Source organism: Bos grunniens, chromosome 11, assembly GCF_055505025.1.
Source record: "Bos grunniens cultivar Pamir isolate PY7600 chromosome 11, Bosgru_T2T1.0, whole genome shotgun sequence".
Classification (NCBI taxonomy): Eukaryota; Metazoa; Chordata; class Mammalia; order Artiodactyla; family Bovidae; genus Bos; species Bos grunniens.
Genome location: NC_141175.1, coordinates 20,347,395 through 20,368,535, shown reverse-complemented (window position 1 = coordinate 20,368,535; position 21,141 = coordinate 20,347,395). Strand labels below are relative to the sequence as shown.

At 47.1% G+C, this 21,141-nt stretch overlaps 1 long non-coding RNA gene across 2 annotated transcripts; it reads left to right on the top strand.

The window, feature by feature from the left end:
• Window positions 1-1,993: 1,993 nt before the first annotated feature.
• Window positions 1,994-19,466, top strand: LOC147362705 (uncharacterized). Of its 2 annotated transcripts, none has more exons than XR_015135773.1 (3): window positions 1,994-2,151; window positions 2,326-2,520; window positions 19,172-19,466. It is a non-coding gene; the product is annotated as an uncharacterized LOC147362705 (long non-coding RNA). The 2 variants fall into 2 exon arrangements; XR_015135774.1 differs by lacking the exon at window positions 19,172-19,466 and adding an exon at window positions 5,333-7,743 and having other exon boundaries at window positions 2,003-2,151.
• The last annotated feature ends 1,675 nt before the right edge of the window (window positions 19,467-21,141 follow it).

Genomic DNA, 21,141 nt, shown 5'->3' with positions numbered 1-21,141 from the left:
GGTCAGCTCCAGCAAAGAGATAAAATATCCTAGGCCACCGCCCACCATCTTAGCTAAATAACAACTTCAAGAGGGAGAGAAGAAAAGCCCAGGAGAATCCACCCAGCAAAACCCTGACGATTGACTTCCTGGAAGTTCAGGTGCTTTTAGACCAGATCAGTATAGTGGAATAAAGGGCCCAGCGCTGGATTCAGGTCTGAATTTGTGTCACTTCTTATTTATTCGATGACCTTGGACCAATCACTTGACATTTCTGAGCCTGCTGCTCTACTGATAAAGTGGGTGTGATGATTTCTACACCACAGGGTGAACCTAAGGACTAAATGGGATAAGATATTTAGTTCAATCCTTGCCATTTAGCCAGTCTCGCCGACCACTCTTAGCTCCTTGGAACACAAAACTCAAATAACTCCAGGGTGTTTTTCTTAGGTTCCTAGTTCAGTGCGTCTCTGGGTCGTCGGGTAACCACAGCCCTGGATTTGCTATTCCAGCTCCTCTGTCCCCATCTTTTTTGTCTCCTCCCCGTCACCACCACAGTATTCCTCATGCCGATGAGTGAAGCAGAAGCAGCCCCTGTCACCCAAGCCAGAGAGCCCTGCTGCACCTGCCGGCCATCACAAGTGGGGACCAGGTTTCCTCCAAGGAAACAAAGGGGTAACTCATTAGGAAGAGGGAAACAGGCCCAAGTGTCTCAACTCCACAAAGCCCCTATGCCTCCTCTCCCAATTCTTACTCTCATGAAAGCATCCATCCTTTGACATTCTGACCTGAGGCCTGTCCTAACTAGCCAGGTCTGATGACATCCATGCTAAAGGGTGTCACCTCTGGACACCCCAGCTACAGTGTGTGCCTGGTCTGGGCAGCAACTTGACTGCTCTCTGCAGGCCTGATGTCTGTGTTATGGGGCTGCCCCATCACTCCTCAGCTTGTCATTGTCTGCTGTGCCCTCCTAGGTCATCACATTGAGCATGGGGATGGGGATGAAGAAGGCACTGCCCATAAGTGGGCACACAATGGTTGAATGAAAAGAATGAGGAAGAAGAGGCATCATGGCATAGAGATCTTGAACCTAGACTGTGCATCCCAGCTACACCAAGAAGCACTTCCAGCCTGCAAGAACCTTGCACTGGACCAAATTCAAGCACAGCCTTGATGCCAAAGAACAAAGAGATACATGGGGCGGCTTGGGTCAAAAGCCCAGGAAAAATTTTGTGCTCCTTCGTGTCTAACTCTTTGCAGCCCCATGGACTGTAGCCTGCCAGGCTCCTCTGTCCATGGAATTTCCCAGGTAAGAATACTGGAGTGGGTTGCTGTTTCCTGCTGCAAGGGATCTTCCCCACCCAAGGACTGAACCCATGTCTCTTGAGTCTCCTGCATTGGCAGGTGGATTCTTTACCACTAGTACCACCTGGGAAGCCCACTCAAAAGCCCAGATTTTCTCCTATTTAATGAGAAGGAGGACATCTTTGAAATTCACCTTTTCACTGTTTGAAGAGAACTAGCATTTGCTAAAGAGAATGTCTCTTCTTGGAAGAAATGCTGCCCACAGGTTTTCTCTAGTTGCGTCCAGCAGGGGCTACTCTCTAGCTGTGGCAGGCAGGCTCCTTGGAGCAGTGGCTTCTCTCCTTACAGAGCACAGGTTCTAGGGCACCAGCTTCAGTAGTTGTGGCTCGAGGGTTAGTTATCCTCATGGCATGTGGGATCTTCCCGGACCAGGGATCGAACCCATGTCCCCTGCATTGGCTGGCAAATTCTTAACCACTGGACCACTTGGGAAGCCCTGGCCTACCTTTTAGTTAAAATTTTGAAATTAATTTATGTACAGCTCACCAGAATTGGGCAGGAAATGGTTAAACAGGAAGAGCCCCACCCCTCCTTGCCGCAAGCAGTTGGAGCCTTTGATGTGGGCCTTTAACCACACCAAAGAGGGAAGAAGAATTCAGGCAGTTCTTGCCCCCACAGCCTGGTGGAACCGTAAATTCCAGACAAGCAGATTCAGGGCATCAGTCATCCAGGTAGGATCAGGCAGCCAGCACAGCGCAAGGCTGAGACCAGGGCTTTTCTTTTTGCTGGGGTAGCCCCTAAAAACTGACATTGAAAAGTAGCATGCTCCTTTGTATGCATATAAGTTGATCTTTAAACATCTTCGTGGTAAGTTAAAGTGGTTGCAGGGGATGTCATTTCCACCATGTGGCACAAATATTAGCATCTCAAAAACAATGTGTTTCTTAAAATCCCAAATCCACAGATTTCTGTAGGCTTATGTTTAAATTCTTGATCTTTTCCTTCTAATCTCCAGTGTTGATGGTATGACTTCCATTCCAGGTGGCTCAGTGGTAAAGAATTGCCTGCCAATGGCAGTAGATGCAGGAGATCTGGTTTGATCCCTGGGCTGGCAAGATCCCCTGGAGAAGGAAATGACAACCGGCTCCAGTATTCTTGCCTGAGAAATCTCATGGACAGAAGAGCCTGGCAGGCTACTGTCTATCGGGTCGCAAAGAGTTGGACATGACTGAGCAGGTACGTGCACGAAAATCCAGTTTGTTGTTTTTCTTTTGAAGTTAGTTTACTTTGTTCACCTGGGAAGGGTATCACCTCCCCAGGTAGAGCCGGCCTTGGAGAGCTCTGGAGAGGGTGGTCCCCCTACATAAGTCAGCACCTTCTGCATCCTCCTGGAAGCTTCACCTTCACCTCGAAGGACAAAGGAGCCCCAGCCAGAGGAAGAGCTTTGCAAGACACACGTCCCCTGGCTGGGGTGTGGGGGCTAAGGGCGGCGCCCCAGGCTGTGCAGTTCCTATGTATGCTTTTTTTCTTCCAGTTTCATTGAGATATAGTTGACATACAGCACTGTGTATGTGTAGAGCACAATGAATTTTGTTTTGTTTTGTTTTGTTTTTTGCTTACGAAAACATGTATTTCATGGAACAAAACATAATTTAGGAAATGCTGATATAAAAAAACAGCATAGGCTCTAGAGTCAGGATTGGTGGGGACACATCACAGCTGTGTGATCCTGGGAAAGTTACAGAATTTCCCTAGATCTCAGATTTCTATCTCAAGGAGTTAGGAAGACTGATCCTGCCTATCTCAGCATCTCCAAGTTGTGCGTGCTTAGTCATGTCCAACTCTTTGCAACCCCCATGGACTGTAGCCCCCTACCCCAGGCTCCTCTGTCCAAGGGATTTTCCAGGCAGAAGACTGGAGTGGGTGGTCATTTCCTACTCCAGGAGCAGAATGATTTTTGAAACCATTTGATGTCATTTCAGGGGCTCCAAAGAGCTCCTGTATCCCAATTCTTTATGTCTCAGAGCAGAAAAGAATTCAGTGGAAGGCAAAGTGATAGATAAGAAGTGGCTTATCAGAATAAGATGCTTGTAAGGTTTACAGTCGGGTGGGCAAAGGGATGCCACACCCCCAAGAACTTACTGCGCTACAGTTTTATAATCAAAGGAAAAGTGAGGGAGAGTTAAGAACTTCTTTGTCTTTCTTGAGTAGACGTCATGCTTCCGTCATCAGCTCCTCACTGGCCCGTCTCCCCAGTGGTAAAACAGGTATAATAACAGTGTTTAGAACCTACCTCATAGGATGGTTGTGAGGCTTAAACTGAGTTACTACATGTAAAATACTCAGGAAAGTTCCTGGAACATTGAAAGCAACCAGTGAGTAGTAGTTTCCATTATTGCAGTTTGTCTAACCAGCCCCCTGTAACAAGTATGCAAGCCATCTCCAGTTTTTTACTATTATAAATGATGCTGCAACATATATCTTTGTGTTTCCTAGAAGCAGAATTACTGGATCCAGTGAGGTAAACATTTAAAATTTGGATAGGTGCCACCAAGTTGCAGGTTAGACTGTTGGCCAATCCTTACTCTCACTGGCAGTGCCTGGGAACGGCTCTTCCTCTGTATCCATCAGTCTTTATGGATGGAAACTCAGATTTCCTTGTCTTAATCTGAATGTATTTGATTATTAGTGAGGTTGAATGTAAACATATGAACATTTATATTTCTTCTCTGAACTTCCTGATATTTGTCCACATATTGATTGAGCTATTTATTTTCATGGTGATTTATAGGAGCTCTATACATTTTGAATGGCACCTCTTTTTTCTGTAATATATGTTGCAGTTTTATTTCATCATTTTTCATTTACATCTTTTTTTACTAAATGATAAGTTTTTATTTTGAAAGATTTCGAGACACACAAGAAACTGCAAAATTAGAACAGGGTTCTTGTATATTTCACCCAAGTTCCCGTCACACCTTACACAACCATCGTGCGTTGTTAAAACCAGGAAGCTGGCACTGGTGCAATCCTGTTAAGTAAATTATCAACTTTATTTGATAATTTCACCAGTTACTACGTGCACATTTTACCAGTTACTACATGCATTCGTGTGTGTATGTACATGATTCTTGGAAATATTATCGCATGTGTAGATTTGAGTAAGCATCACCAAACCAGGATGCAGAACTGTTCTGTCACCAGAAGGAAACTCCCTGGGCTACTCCTTAATAGTTGTCTTTTTAAAACCATATATAATTTATTTATTTATTTTTGGTTGCACTCAGTCTTCATTGCCCGCAGGCTTTTTCTAGTTGCAGCGAGCGGGGACTACTCTTGGTTTCGGCGTGTGGGCTTTCATGGCAGTGGTTTCTCTTGTTGCAGAACATGGGCTCTGGGCACGCGGGCTTCAGCACTCGCAACGCGTGAACCCAGTCGGAGTGGCACAGGGGCTCAGTTGCTCCACAGCACGTGGAGTCTTCCCGGACCAGGGATCAGAGCCGTGTGCCCTGCATTGGCACGTGGTCTCACCAGTGTTTTATTATTTCAGCTGTTCTAATAAGCCTGTAGCATTGTCTCATCAATGCTACATGCCTATTTGAACACACTGATCTGAGTTACTTAGCAGGTCAAAAATGTTAATTATCCATGTTGGTTTGATTTCAGTTTGGGATTCTTATCCACTGCACCACCAGGGAAGACCTAGTCCTTAACAGTTACACCCTCCCCAACCCCCGACTCCTGGCAACCACTGGTCTGGCCTCCTTCCTCACAACTCTGTCACTTAGAAAACATCATATAAGTGGAATCCCAGTGAGTACCCTTTGAGACAGGGTTTTTCCACTCAGCATAGTGCCCTTGAGATGACCCAGTTTGCCGAGTGGATCAGAAGTTTGTTCCTTTTTGTGGCTGAGAGGTGTCCATGGTGCAGATGCGCCACCTGGTACAGGACCTCGGGGTTTTCTCCAGGCTTTGCTGAGAACAGATGAAGCTGTTAGGAATGTGTGCACACAGGTTTTGGTGTGAACACACGTTTTTATTTCTCTAGGATGACTACACGGAGGTGTCACAGCTGCATCACACGCTGAGGGGATGCTAACCTTTACAAGAAACTGACAGACTGTCTTGCACGGTGGTTGTGCCCTCATTTGCATCCTCACCAGCAACGAAGGAGAACCCCGATCACTCCCCTTCCTCACGAGCACGTGGTATCACCAGTGTTTTTTTATTTCAGGTGTTCTAATAGGCCTGTAGCATTGTCTCATCAATGCTACATGCCTATTTGAACACGTTGATCTGAGTTGCTTAGAAGGTCAAAACTGTTAATTATCCATGTTGGTTTGATTTCAGTTTGGGATATCTTTTAGTTTCCACTCTCAGTTTTTACTGCAGTAGTTTGAACATTCTTTGGCATTGCGATCAGAAGACGTGGCATGTTTTTCTTCCTCTTTAAAAAAAAAGGTCTTTCAGGGGACTTCCCTGGCAGTCCAGTGGTTAAGACTCCCAGCTTCTGATGCAAGGGGCACACGTTCTATCCCTGGTAGGGGAACTGAGAACCCATGTGTCACACAGCCAAAAAAAAAAAAGTGTTCTCAAGTACAGAGAATAATCTAATTTTTTGAACAACTGCCATATTGTTTTCCACAGTGGCTGCATCATTTTATATTCCCACCAAGAGTGCATAAGGGTTCCAATTTCTGTATCTCCTCACCAACACATTATTTCATGTTTTTTTAAAAAAGAGGGACTTCCCTGGTGGTCCAGTGGCTGGGACTCTGAGCTCCCAATATACGGGGCTTGAGTTAGATCCCTGGTTGGAGAATAGGATCCCACATGCCGCCTCCTGAATGTCACAGCTAAGACCTATCACAGACAAATAGACAAATATTTTTTAAAAAAAGTTGTGGTTTTTATGTACATTTCCAGCATTAACTTTTATAGGAGTATTTTAATAAGTGGACCATGTAGAGTCTGGAACAAAATTGATACTATTATCTGTTGCATATCACATGACACCATTCAGTGAAAAATGTTGACAAGAGACCAGATTCATGTGAGGTGGACATGGAAACGGCAGGGGCCTTTGGAGCCAGACACCCGAAGGCAGATCCTCCCTGCCACCTCCTGGCTGTGTAACTGGACAAGCTGCTTTTCCATCGCGCTTTACCTCCCTCATCTGTGAAATGGGTATCCGCACTGCAGTAGGATGTTGTGAGGCTTAAGTGAGGATCCACGGCAGGTCTGACACAGTGGCTGACGTGCTGCGATCCTCAGAAAATGGTAGCTCTTACTATGCTTTTGAATTTGCTCCAGGAGTTTCCAAGGCCCCCGCCCCGTACCCCTCACCCAAAAGGCCCACTGCCACGTTGCCCGAGGAGACCGGGGAGGCATTGCTCTCCTCTCTCTGCTTGCGCCTGATGGGAGACTTATCTAGGCTCAGCCCCAGGCAGCAGGGGGAAGATTAGACAGGTGGTGACTGGGCCTGACCGATGCACATTTTCAGAAACCTGCAGAATCATACTTAGGGTGGGTAGACATAACCCAAAGGGGCCAGAAAATGTCCCACGAAGTAGAAGGATGAGGATAAGGTCATGGAGATAGTGCGGACGGGGGCCAGGATGTCAGGGTCCCACATTCTGTGCTGATCCTGATGCCCTTTGTCTTCACCTGTCTCATCCCACGAAGAGCAGAAGTGCAAGTCCTTACAAGGCCCTCAAGGCTCATGAGATTTAACATACAACTCATTCCAAACAGTGGTTTTCCAAAGGGCATCAGTCAAGGTCCATAGCCACTCCCACTCCCTCAGTTTAGGGGCAGGTGACAGCCCCTCCACCTCTCCCATGTGGAGGTTCTGGGAGCCCCCTTATTGTTGTTCTTCAGTCCCTAAGTCATGTCTGACTCTTTGTGACCCCATGGACTGCAGCATGCCAGGCTTCCCTGTCCATCACCATCTCTCGGAGTTTACTTAAACTCATGTCCGTTGAGTCGATGATGCCATCCAACCACCTCATGCTCTGTTGCCCCCTTCTCCTCCCACCTTCAATCTTTCCCAGCATCAGCGTCTTTTCCGATGAGTTGGCTGTTCACATCAGGTGGCCAAAGTATTGGAACTTCAGCATCAGTCCTTCCAATGACTATTCAGGGTTGATTTCCTGTAGGATTGACTGGTTGGATCTCCTTGCTGTCCAAGGAACTCTCAAGAGTCTTCTCCAGAACCACAGTTCAAAAGCATCAATTCTTCTGTGCTCAGCTTTCTTTATATTCCAACTCTCACATCCATACATGACTATTGGAAAAACCATAGCTTTGACTAGACAGACCTTTGTTGGCAAAGTAATGTCTCTGCTTTTCATTATGCTGTCTAGGTTTGTCATAAATTTTCTTCCAAGGAGCAAGCGTCTTTTAATTTCATGGCTGCAGTCACCGTCCGCAGTGATTTTGGAGCCCCCCAAAATAAAATCCGCCACTGTTTGCATTTTCTCCCCATCTATTTGCCTTACGCAGCTCCAACTGGGATTCTTGTCCTGGAGAAAGTATCCCACTAGTGGTCAGCAGGGGGCGTGCTTGGCCTTTGGGACGCAAACAAGTTTTTTCCGCTCAAGGCTGGGAACCAAACAGAAGGCAGCCTTGCTGCTCTCCAGAAGCTGTGAGCGCGACTGTGAGGCGACACATGACAGAATAAGACATGGAAGAAGGAAGCCCAGGCCCCATGTGCCGAGGCCGAGAGACGTGGTATAGTCATTCATTGTATGGAGGACACCAGGACATGTTACAAAGGAGACATTTTAGTCCATGCGGAGTCAGTTAAGGGCTTCCCTGATAGCTCAATTGGTAAAGAATCCCTCTGCAATGCAGGAGACCCCAGTTCGATTCCCAGGTCAGGAAGATCCTCTGGAGAAGGGATAGGCTACCCATTCCAGTATTGTTGGGTTTCCCTGGTGGCTCAGCTGGTAAAGAATCTGTCTACAATGCAGGAGACCTAGGTTCGATCCCTGGGTTGGGAAGATTCCCTGGAGAAGGGAAAGGCTACCGACTCTAGTATTCTGGCCTGGAGAATTCCATGAACTGTGTAGTCCGTGGGGTCGCAAAGAGTCAGACACGACTGAGCGACTTTCACTTTCACTATCAGTTCAGTTCAGCCGCTCAGTTGTGTCTGACTCTTTTCGACCCTATGAATCGCAGCACGCCAGGCCTCCCTGTCCATCACCAACTCCAGGAGTTCACTCAGACTCACGTCTATCGAGTCAGTGATACCATCTAGCCATCTCATCCTCTGTTGTCCCCTTCTCCTCCTGCCCCCAGTCCCTCCCAGCATCAGAGTCTTTTCCAATGAGTCAGCTCTTCTCATCAGGTGGCCAAAGTACTGGAGTTTCAGCTTTAGCATCATTCCTTCCAAAGAAATCCCAGGGCTGATCTCCTTCAGAATGGACTGGTTGGATCTCCTTACTGTCCAAGGGACTCTCAAGAGTCTTCTCCAACATCACAGTTCAAAAGCATCAATTCTTCATCAGTTATTAATGTGGTTGACATCAAGAGCATCAAAGAGATGATTCTGGAAGCAGACAGACCTGTATCGAATTCCTCTCCCTCACCAGCTGGTGACGCTGGGAAGCTGTGTGCTCAGTGTAACAGGCACCTGGTTAAGATGCTTCATCCACGGGCTTCATTCAGTCCTTACAGCAGGACGTGGAGCTTGGAGGAGGGAAGCAGTGTGAGGTGCATGCCAGCTGTGTGACCCTGGGCATGGCATTTGCACCCTCTCCAGGCCTCAGCTTGATCATGCTGAAGGGTGGCCTTTAGACTGTCGTTGCTAAGGGTAAGCTTCCTTGGTGGTGCTAGGGGTAGAGAACCTGCTTGCCAGTGCAGGAGGCATAGGGAACGCTGGTTTGATCCCTGGGTAGGGAAGATCCCCCGGAGGAGGGCATGGCAACCCACTCCAGTATTCTTGCCTGGAGAGCCCTATGGACAGAGGAGCCTGGAGGGCTAGAGTCCACGAGGTTCACAAAGAGTCGAACACAACTGAAGTGACTTCGCACGCATGCATGCATTGCTGAAGGTTCTTTGAGTTCTGCCCTACTTTGCTTTCTGATCCTATTGATAAAATAAGTCTGGAGCCAGCAGGCAAAACCAAGTTGTGCAGTGGTTAAGAAGTAAGAACTGCCTGTCATGGCTGCACTGGCCAGCGTGTCCCCAATGAATGTTCACAGAACTGGGATCAGCCTTAGGCTGATTATACATCCTCAGTTCAATTACCAAACTCTTCTCATGAGCTCTAAGGAATAATTAGCTTTTTCTATTCATTCTCTTGCAAAATGTATTTTGGATTTTAAACAGTCACCTTTTACAAATGCATCTGAGCTCACATTCTTTGAGTGCTTGTTATGGGCTAGACGCTGTTTTAAACAGTCACCTTTTACAAATGCATCTGAGCTCACATTCTTTGAGTGCTTGTTATGGGCTAGACACTGTTTTGTGCTGATGGCTTGACATGCATGACCACATTTAATTTTATTCACTCCTCACAGCAGCTTGATGAGGCAAGTACTATTAATCCCCATTTGATGCATGAAGAGACTGAGGCACCATGAGATTAAGCTACAGAGATGGTGTCAGAGTCACACCCGAGTGTCTCCACTTCCAAGGTGCCACTGCCCCATAAAGCTGACACTTGAGAACAGACCCCATTTCTGGGTTGGGCTTGGCAGAACCACGTGCATGTGACATATTTCTGTTCTGGAGAAACAAACACCTACAACAGAACAGTTCTGTGAACAGTTTGCCCCTGCTTGTCCCTGGAGAGAAAGAGTGACTTCTCTCCCACTAGTCACTGACTCAGCAAATAGTTACCAAGGGCCAACCACTATTCTAGATGCTGGGGTCACCATCAGGGACAACACAGAAAAAATCCTGGCCCTGGGAGCTTGTATTCTAGCAGGAGAAAAGCAGAAGCAAAGTATCAACATAATTAATAAGTATATCAAATTGTATGTTAGAAGGAGAATGGGCTATGGAAAGAAAATAGAGCCAAATAAAGAGGGTCTGAAGTGTAGGAGGGGAGATTTAATTTAGAATAAGCTTCCTTGTGATAATGAAATGCGAGGGGACATTGCGGGGGGTGAGATACGGACAGATATGAGCTGTACAGCTTTCTGGAAAGGTGAGGCAGACACAATCAGTGCATAAGGCCCTGAGATGTGTGTGTTTGGCATGGCTGAGGATGAGCAAGGAGTCCAGGGAGGCTGGAGAGAGGTGAGAGACGGCAATGGAGGTGGTGAGAAGGGGCCAGATTCTAGATATGGAGTCAGAAGGCAGAACTAAGGGAATTGCTGGTGGCTTAAAGGGGGGTTGTAAGAGAAGAGGAGTCAAGAAGGACCCCCAAGTAACTGAGTAACTGGAATAATAGGGACTTTAGAATGATGCTGTAGCATTAAGAAGAGGCCAGTTCTCCGAACTTACGGTTGCTAGGGGGAAGGGATAGTTAGAGAGTTTGGGATGGACATGTACACACTGCTATATTTTAACTGGACAACCAAGAAGGACCTACTGTATAGCACAGGGAACCCTGCTCAATGTTATGTGGCAGCCCAGATGAGGAGGGAAGTTTGGGGGAAAATGGATACGTGTATATGTTTGGCTGAATCCCTTTACTGTCCACCTGAAACTATCACAACATTGTTAACTGGCTATACCCCAATACAAAATCAAAAGTTGTATTTTTTTTTTTTTTTTTTAAAGAAGAGGCCAGTTCTCGTCTCTGCTGTCCATGGTCTCTCTAGACCTTTGCCCAGTGGTCTGGATGGCATGACTGTGCCAGAATTAGAGGGGCAAACACATAGGCAGTATGACAAAATTATTTTACAGTGTGCCAAGATACTGAAGCCAGAACCTCCTTTTATTTCCATGAAGAAAAATACACAATTTTAGAAACTTTTTATTTTGAAATAATTTCAGGCTTATGGAAGAGATGAACTGTACAGTTTCTATACTGCAGCCAGCTCCCCCTACTGTTAACATGTGGCATAACCACAGAAAAGTTTAAAAATAAGACATCAACTTTGGTGCAACACCACTAACTACACTGCAGACTTTACACAGATTTCCAGAGTTTTCCCCCTACTGCCTTTTTTTTTTCAACTTTTTACTTTACATAGGAGGATAGCCGATTAACAATATTGTAATCGTTTCAGGTGGACAGCAAAAGGACTCAGCCATACATGTACATGTGTCAGGGGAGTGTGTAATTTCCTTGGTTCTGTCTCGCCACAGCAGAAGTTTGAAGCGGCAGACCAGTGTTACGGCTCGTTACAGCTCAGTTTTATTTGGCAAGCAAAGGAAAATACGTCCTTGAGGCGTGAGGGCAGGCCGACCCAAAAGAAGAGAGCAGTTCAATTTTGGCTCCTCTTTTTATATGTTTTTTTCTCCTTCCCCTGAGCCTGCCCTATGTAAACTGGGCTAGCCAGGAGGGCTGTGTGTTTCACCTGAGGTTCTCACTCGGGTCCTCGGACCTTCCTTTTTCTATTTTTGGGGGGCTTTTCCCTCTCTTTGTCTTTTAGCCACCGCTATTCTGTATTCCTTCTTCCCATTCTACCAGCCTAACACATGTATCCCTTCTCCCTCACACTCCCCTTCCCCCCAGGCTGCCACATAACACTGAGCAGAGTTCCCTGTGCCCTACTGTACTGCCACTTTGATGATACAGGGTCCCTCCCTGAGTTTTCTGTCACGTCTCCTTTAATTTAGGATTTCTCCTTCAACTCGAGATGATTTCTCTGTCTCCTTGGCAGTTGCCTGGCACCTCTGTCCTTTCTCCTTGGGCCCCAGGTCTGGGCAGGAGTCTGGGGCCAGGGTGGAGCTCTGGTCAACCACCCAGGGAGCCCATCCCCCACCAAGAGAGGAGCAACCCAAGCTTGGTGTCTCCCTTCCCCGGGCCGCCACCCTGATCCCCACCTCACAGCCGAGGACCACCAAACCCCCTGGTCACCACGGCCACTTCCGATCCACAGAGCTGGGTCTAAGAGGCAGAGAAACATCCCCCCACCCCTTGTGTTTCCCCAACAAAACACAGATGGTTAAGGAAAGGGAGGGCCCCTCGGTCAGGATCAAAGCACTGACTCTGAAATTTTCCCTGGGGCTGAAGAACAAGACAGCCAGTAAGGAGAGGCCCTTCTGCAAACTCCCCCTTGGCCCCCACCCTCCTCACTCCCCTCACCTCATCTCACCCCGACCACAGGAGTTCCGCCCCAACTGTGCCCAGTCAGACAGTGAGCTGCTGCGGGCGCCTTTTGGAGCTGAGACACAGTGGTGTTGCTGGCACTGTTAAAATCAGGAAGAGGCTGATGGCCCAGTTACCATGGCAACCAAAGTTTGCTTTCAGAGCAGCTGGTGTTCAGCTCTTGCTTGGACCTAGAGAGGCATGATGTCACAGTGGTGGTCGTGGCTGCTCCAGGCACAGTCAGATGAAGCTTTCCTTGGGGTGGGGCAGTGCTGGAGAGGGTATGGTGCCGCCAGGTCAAAGCTGAAAGATGGACTGGGATCTCCCCAGGGTCTGGAAGATGCTGATACTCCCTGGTCTAGGAAAGAGGCTCCTCATGGAGCCTAAAGGAGCACATGCTTTAAAACTGTCACCAAAGCCATTTATGTCACCGTCTGCTGCTCTGCTAGTTAGGGTGGCTCGTTGGTAACGGAGGGACAGCCAGGGCCCAGGTACCTGGGCTCAGTGTTAGGACAGGTGTTGGGGGCCGGTAGGGATTTGTAGCAAGACCACCGGAGGCTCCAGCACAGATTGACTGTGTGACTGTGGGCAAGTGTCTTGGGCTTTCTGAGCCTCAGTGCCCCATCCATCAAATGGAGGACCACAGACTCTACCCCGTGATGCTCCCAAGGGTCAAACCATCAGAAGCTCACAGAGTGCCAGGGCATCTTAGCTCTCAGTAAACAATAGCTCTGAAATCTTTGCCTGGGGACCCCGCAGGAGCCACTTTTCCTTCTTCAGGACTCTGTTCTGAGCATGCCCTACCCGAGGCTCCCTCAGGGCCGACCCCACACCCCAGCCTTTGCTGTGTGCTCCTTCTCGCCGCGGCTGCCACGCGTGGAGGACCGCGTGCTCCAAGTGGCAGAATGACATCTGTCTGTCCCGGGAGGGGGTGATGGTCTGGGGCTGGAGAAGCCATCATTTAATTTAGGATTTCATTTTGTACCAAACGCAGGATTCTTTTTAAAAAATTAGGGTGCTGCCTTCCCCACTATAGCAGTAAGCTAAGGACCAGGAGGGCATTGGACCAGAGGGCACCAACTCTCATTTCCCTCCTCACCCTCCAGCATAGGGAGCATCCATATGTCCTTCCACATCTTGATCCTTTCTCCTCTGCATTTTGGAAACTCTCCTCCTTTTAACACCCAGCTCTAGTGTTTTCTCCATGATGCTTTATTGACCTCTCCTAGACTTATTAACTCATTTACCTTGTCTTTCCTCAGTATTTATACCTGTTATGTCACATTTCTCTATTTTAATTTTTGAACACAGCTGTCTCCCTCACTGGTCTCTGAGTTCCTGAAGCCAGGGACTATGAATCATTTATTTATATGTTCCCCAAGTTTATCACATGGTAAAAGCTTTACAAGTGCTTATAGAGTTGAGTCAAACTGCATTTCTGTGAGATATATACTAGAAACAGATTGAGTTTCTTTTCTGGTGATTTCATTTTGGTGTAAGTTTGCTTTCAGTTTAAATAATCAAAACATATTTGGATAAGTATTCCTGAGTAGATTAAAAATAACTCAATATATTCCTAGGGTTGATACTTGCAAAAACTCAGAAAGACTTTTTATTTGTATCTAAATAAGAGAAAGGACAGGAAGGAAATGCTGATAACATTTTATCCGTAGAGAAAAAATAAAATCTAGAAGTATAAAAAGAGAGGTGACTTTCAGATCTCGTTTCTGGTTCATACACAAGAAGGAATTTAAATATTAAGAGGGCTTATTTGTCTACAAGAACCTTTTCCTTTGGATTTCATAACTCGACAATCTCACCTGGGGCCCCAAGTGAGCACGCTGAGTTAGGTATGAAGGCAGAAATAAGTTACTAAAAACTGTAGGTGGTTAATATTAACTTCCTTTTCTTTCATGAATAAACCCTATCATCTGGGACGAAACTCAGAGCACTTTCAACTAAACCAGGGCTCCACGCAGTTTGTGTAAAGGGCCAGATGGACATATTTCAGGCTTCATAAGACAAATGATCTACAAGTCTTGAACCTGTGCCCTCCGCAGTGAAAACAGAGTCCTAACCACTGGCGCACCAGAGAACTCCTTTTTTTTTTTTTGACAAATGGTCTTTGAAGCAAACCTTCATACACTAGAGGTGTTAACCTTTTAACAAATGTAGGAAGTGTAGTCGCTCAGTCATGTCCGACTCTTTGCGACCCCATCGACTGTAACCCGCCAGGCTCCTCTGTCCATGGAATTTTCTAGGCAAGAATACTGGAGTGGATTGCCATGCCCTCCTCCAGGGAGGAATGCAGGAAAGGAATCACTAAAACGATACATGTGCATGCGTGCTAAGTCACTTCAATCGTGTCCAACTGTTTGTGACCCCATGGACTGTATGTAGCCTGCCAGGCTCCTCTGTCCGTAAAATTCTCCAGGCAAGAATACTGGAGTGGGTTGCCAACACAATAAACCATTAACAGTGATTACCTTGGGAGACCTGGATGGCCTGTGGTATAGAGCATGCTTTATTTATACGTTTATCTTTCTGCACTCATTGTACTTTTTTTCCTCTGCCATAAGCATGCATGCTTTGTAGTTTAAAACACTAGTTAATAAAATAAAAAGCTATGTTAAAAAGTGAGGGGGAAAATGTAGGAAAGGAAATCTGCCTCTTTTATTACTCAGGGATTTTATGTGACTTACTGTATTAGTCAGGCCTCTCAGAGTAACAGAACCATCAGGATACTTGTGCTCAGTCACGTCCCACTCTCTGAGGCCCCATGGACTGTAGTCCCCCAGGCTTCTCTGTCCATGGGATTTTTCAGGCAAGAATGCTGGAGTGGGTTGCCATTTTCTCTTCCAGGGGATCTTCCCTACCCAGAGATTGAACCCATGTCTCCTGCGTCTCCTGCATTGCCAGGCAGGTTCTTTACCACTGAGCCACCTGGGAAGCTCAAAAGAATACATAAAGAGATGTATATAAGAGGACACAGTACTGGAATTGGCTCACAGGGTTATAGAGGATGAGAAGCCCCACAACCTGCCATCTGCAAGCTGGAGACCCAGAAAAGTCAGTGATGTCAGTGAGTCTGGCTCTGAAGGCCTGAGGATGAGGGCGGCTGGTGTCCACAAGCAGGAGAAGACAATGCCCCAGCTCAGGCAGAGAGCGAGAATCTTCCCTTCCCCCACTTTCTGTTCCCTGCGGGCCCTCAACTGCATTGGTGAAGGCCTCGACTACATTGAGTCCACCGACTCTTCTTGAAACACCCTCCCAGGCACAACCAGAAATAATGTTTTGCCAGCTATCTGGGCATCCCTTAGATCTGTCAAGTTGGCACATAAGATTAACCATCACAACTACCATTAAAGTAACTTTTACTAAATATATATATATATATGACTAATGACTATTAAACATACTCATGTTTTAAGTCTCCAAGGAAATAGTGGTCTGTGACAACTACAAACCTGACTTTTTTACTTTCTAGGAGCCTGCCTCATTCACAGAATTGAGTGTCAATATCTTTTATATTTGGGGGAATTTTTTCTTTAATTTTAAAATTATATATTTATTTTTTGGCTGCACTGAGTCTTAGTTGTGGCACATGGGATCTTCAATCTTTGTTGCAGCATGCAGGACCTTTGAGTTGGGGTATGTGAGATCTAGGTCCCTTATCAGGGAACAAACCCCCTGCCCTCAGCACTGGCAGCTCAGAGTCTTAGCCACTGGACCACCATGGAAGCCCCAGCGTCAATGTCTTTACTTTAGAGTATCATTGTCAGTAGCCTGGATTATGTCACAGGAAGAAACAGCCCCAGTGGAACTGGCTTGGAACAGCCAAGATTTAGTTCTTAGAACTCAAGATGAGTTCTTTAGCTCATCCATCATGAGCGGGATGCTCCAGAACGCTCACTGACAGAGCTGCCACCAGCTTGAACATGGTCCATCTCCACGGTGGAAAAAGAGAATTTGAGGGGCTATTTCAGCAGAATTGACTGCTCCAGTCCATAAATGACACACTCACTTTTTTTCACACAAGATTGTCCCAGGACCATCCGGTCCCATGAGGGGAAGTCATCCCACTCCTACATCCAGGAGGAAGCATTTGCAGAGCAGTACTGGAGACCACCAGACACTGCATTCTAGATCTACTATATTTCTCCAGCTTCCTTTCCCATCTGTGACTGGACTAGTTTGTAAGAACATGACTGGGACTTTGTGTTTTGATGTTGTGTGCGTGTGTGTACAGGGATTGGGAGAAATTCTTTGGCAAGATAGGGTAAAAGCTTAGTTTAAAATGAAGTCATTACCTTCATCACTACTGGGTCAACAGTGTCAGAAGAACTGGTGGAGCCTTGGTAGAGCCCATGTTGCCCTTATCTTGGGGGATGCAACTCTGCTTCCCAGGGGACAGCCTGGCAAATGGAACGTGGCTGGATTGCAGCCTTGACTTGCTGCTTGGTCTGGTATTTTTGTTCCATGAGCAACCTGTGCAACCCTACATGGAGGGTGATCTACTCATCTGCTTGAAAATTCCATGACCCAGAAATACCCCCAGACCCAGGCAAGCAGGAATGGTTGGTCACCCTCCCTGCACGGTAGCCCTGGGTACCAGAGTAGTAGTTCCTTCTACTCAGAGGTCAACTTATCTATTCGGCTAGGTTTCTCATTTATTTGGGCATAGTTAGCATGATGAAAGAATCCCAGGGACGGTGGAGCCTGGTGGGCTGCCATCTATGGGGTCGCACAGAGTCAGACACGACTGAAGTGACTTAGCAGCAGCAGCATGATGAAAAGACCTTGTGGACTAGACAGACCTGGGTTCAAGTCCCAGCTCTGCTATTTACTAGCTTTGAGAACTTAGGTATCCCGCTCTTCTAAGCCTCAGCTTTGCATCCATAAAACAGAGGACCTCAGAAGGCTGTTGAGAGGCTCCTTCAGTGAGTTACAGCCTGGAAGGGCACTGGGGCAGCCTCTTAGGAAGAGGCAGTCAATGGCCTAGAGGAGGAAGTTGTGTTCCTGAGAGCCTTCCCAGCAGGAGGACTTGTGCAAACAGCTCACCAGCGTTCATCAGGAACAGTTATGAGCAGGCTAGGACTTCAGCTCCACTTGACAAGTTAAAGAGCTGTGAACAAAAAAGTCAAGAGATTTAATGTTTAACCTGAGCTTTAAGCAGAGACCTCTGTCCCTTCAGCTCGTTAACTCACTAGTTCATTCTCAGGTCTCCAGTGGGAAGTGGGGAACTGTATGTTTTTCCACCTCTCTGGGACCATAGGCTGTTTCTGTGCAGAATGGACCATCCAAATAGGACAACTTCCACATTGCGGAATTGCCATTCTTGGTGACAACGTTTAAGCTTAAAGTGGGACATTTCAAGTATGTTACTCCTTTAAAAAGTGTGTTGATTTACTGGCTGCATCAGGTCTAGTGACAACACACTGGGTCTTCATTGTGTCACGTGGGATCTTGCGTTGGGCACATGGGCTCAGTAGTTGTAGCACGGGATGGTTGCCCTGCACATGTGGGATCTTAGGTCCCCGAGCAGGGATGGAACCCACATCCACTGCATTGCAAGGCAATTCTTAACCACTGGACTACCAGGCAAGTCCCGTGTTACACCCTCCTTTTAGCCAGTGGTATTGCAAAGGTTGACTTCTGTGATAAGCAGAGCATGTTAATGGCCACATGTGCATAGGCTTCCTTGCCCCCTCCCCACCTCCCTTTCTGCTACACAATTTCCTCAGGGTGATCAGTTCAGTTCAGTCACTCAGTCGTGTCCGACTCTTTGCAACCCCATGGACTGCAGCACGCCAGGCCTCCCTCTCCCTCACCAACACCAGGAGTTTGCTCAGACTCATGTCCATCGAGTTGGTGATGCCATCCAACCATCTTATCCTCTGTTGTCCCCTTTTCCTCCCGCCTTCAATCTTTCCCAGCATCAGGGTCTTTTCCAGTGAGTCAGGGTGATAAATAACCCTACCAAAGCCTGGAATCTGAGTGTGCTTTGAGTGGCCTCCAAATCTCCAACTCAAAACTATGAGTTCATGGAAAGGAGAGTCAGCCTGTGGCCTCTGGGTGGCGGCTCTGCCAGAAGAGGGGACTGGGCCACACTGAGGCCAGCAGATACTGAACTATGTAGTCAGGGGGCCTGCCCTGTCCACTGCCCCGGGGAAGGACAGTCCTCCAACAGAAGCCATCACCATGGTTCAGTGGGCAGGTGTGGGCACCGGAACCTGGGGGAGCCCACTCTAGAGTGACCAGCCAACACCCACCCGCCCGCCCCCCACCCCACAGCTCCACACTCCAGGTAAAAGCTCAGCAGGAAAAGAGTCTTCCTCACACGGAAGCAGAGTGAGCCACGCCGGCCACCTGGGCCCTTTTCCTCACACATGAAGGGGTTTGGGGGTGATGCACCGTCCACAGGAGGAGTCCCAAGCCTCGTCTGTCAGAAGGCCGACCCCCGTTTCCCCGCCAGCCCCCGACAGCATATCTTAGGCTGTCACTTCCCTCCCTGTTTCGTCTGGCAGCCCTCTACATCAGCTCTCCATCTGCCACAAGTGTGTGAGGCCTCTCATTTGTGGACTTCTCCCCTTTTACAACTCCTTCCCCAACTCCCCCTCCTTTTTATTCTTTTTCTGAACTGCCTTTTTTTAAACTTCAATATCTTAATTTTAGAGTAACAAGGAACAAGAGAAGCAAACTCTGCCTGCTCTGTCCTTTTGAACCAGAAGCCCAGAGATGTCTCTTGAAGCAGTGAGACCTGGTCAACTAATGGACCAATCTGCATCAGGAATCCTGTTTCCTACCTTTTGTTCAAAAGGATGTAAGTCACCCATGTTTTACTGCAGGGGGTCAGACTCTTACGGTGTTATAGAATGAGCCAAAGCAATCATGAGGCAAACATGCCAGTTCTGAGGACTTAAGATATGGTTTTTTTCTATTTTTTATTTTAAATATGTTTTTAAATTTTTTACAATGTTGTGTCAGTTTCTGCCATACAACAATGCAAAGCAGCCATCATTATACACACATCCCCTCTCCCCCTCCCCTCCCCCCCTCCAAGGCCATCACAAAGTGCCAGACTGGGCTCCCCAGCTGGTGCTGCCCAGCAACCTCTCACCAGCAAGATATGTTTTTTCTGAGTAAATCTTGCAAAAGAGTCCTGTAACTCATTAATAGTCCTTAATGAATGGTGTTGACTCTCCCTTACTTCTCCTACCCTTTTCTGTGGGGAAGCCATGAAACAGGATGCAAAACCTTGGAGCTTTGCAAGAAGACAATAGCAATTATATGAGATGCTGCCCGTGGAAAGGTATCAGCAATAATTGATAGCACTGTGGCTCTCTCAAGTTACTGATTAAGCATTCAAAACTGAAATCTGGCTTGCCTGTGTTTCAAATACTGTCTCATTTCTCATCTGAATATAAACATTATCCTTCTGCATATTCATAATGACCTGCACCCACACAATATCTCTCTCCTATCTAATAGCTTGGGATGGGCAGGAATGGTGGGAAATTATACTGGTTCTCAGGAGGGAGAAGAGATCTGGAGAGTCCCGGAAGAAGGGTACTTAAGTGTGGCTTTGAAAAGGGAGCTGGTGTTGGCAGCCTACTGCAATGAGGGTGGTCCCCAGGCTGCAGTAAGGGGAGGACCTCCTTCATGTCCAGATGCCAGGCTAGTCCCGTTGCCAAGAGAAACATCAGTCGGGACAGCCTGCAGAAAGTATCAAGAACTGCAGTTCTCTCCCGAAGTTTACTTTGTTCATTGCAGGATGTTCTTATTTTCCAGGAGCTCCCAAGCGGAGCCTCATCTTCCACCCCCTCACCAGCCACCACTCCAGTCACTACATAAAGAAGTCTTTTAATAGTGACTGATGAACCTACATGCAGGGCAGCATGGAGACACAGACTTAGAGAACAGGCTTCTGGACACGGCAGGGGGTAGGGGTGGGGGCTGGGGGGAGGAAGGAGAGGGCGGGATGTATGGAGAGAGTAACATGGAAACATACACTATATGTAAAACAGATAGCCAATAGGGATTTGCTGTATGACTTGGGAAACTCCAATGGGAGCTCTGTAACAACCTAGAGGGGTGGGATGGGGAAGGAGGTGGGAGGGAGGTTCAAGAAGGAGAGGATATAGGTATACCTATGGTTAATTCATGTTGATATTTGGCAGAAACCAACATGCTGTTGTAAAGCAATTATCCTTCAATTAAAAATAAATAAATTTAATTATATATAAAAAAAGAAGTTCTTTAGCTGGAGGACTGTGGCTGCCGGGATGCTTCCCTAAGAGGGATCAGACCCATTTTAAATGTCCCAATATTCCTTTGTCTCTTTGGGACAAAGAGATTCTTGTTTATTTCTAAATAAGATCTTAGGTGACCTTGGTCATATGGGAAAATTCAGGCTGTTTGCTTGTTATGGGAAGGTGCTAATAAAATCAATCTGGGTTTTAAGCACGAATAAATGGAAGCCAATCCCAGAATGTGGCTGATTTTAAATGCACTCTCAGAGTGGAAAGAACACAGGCTTTGGCACTTATGCTCACTGAAGCCCAGTGAGCCAGAGAAGTCTGGGGAAACAGGGTTAGAATTAAGAGCCATCAGAAAAATCAATTGCCCTGGGAGGTGAACACAGG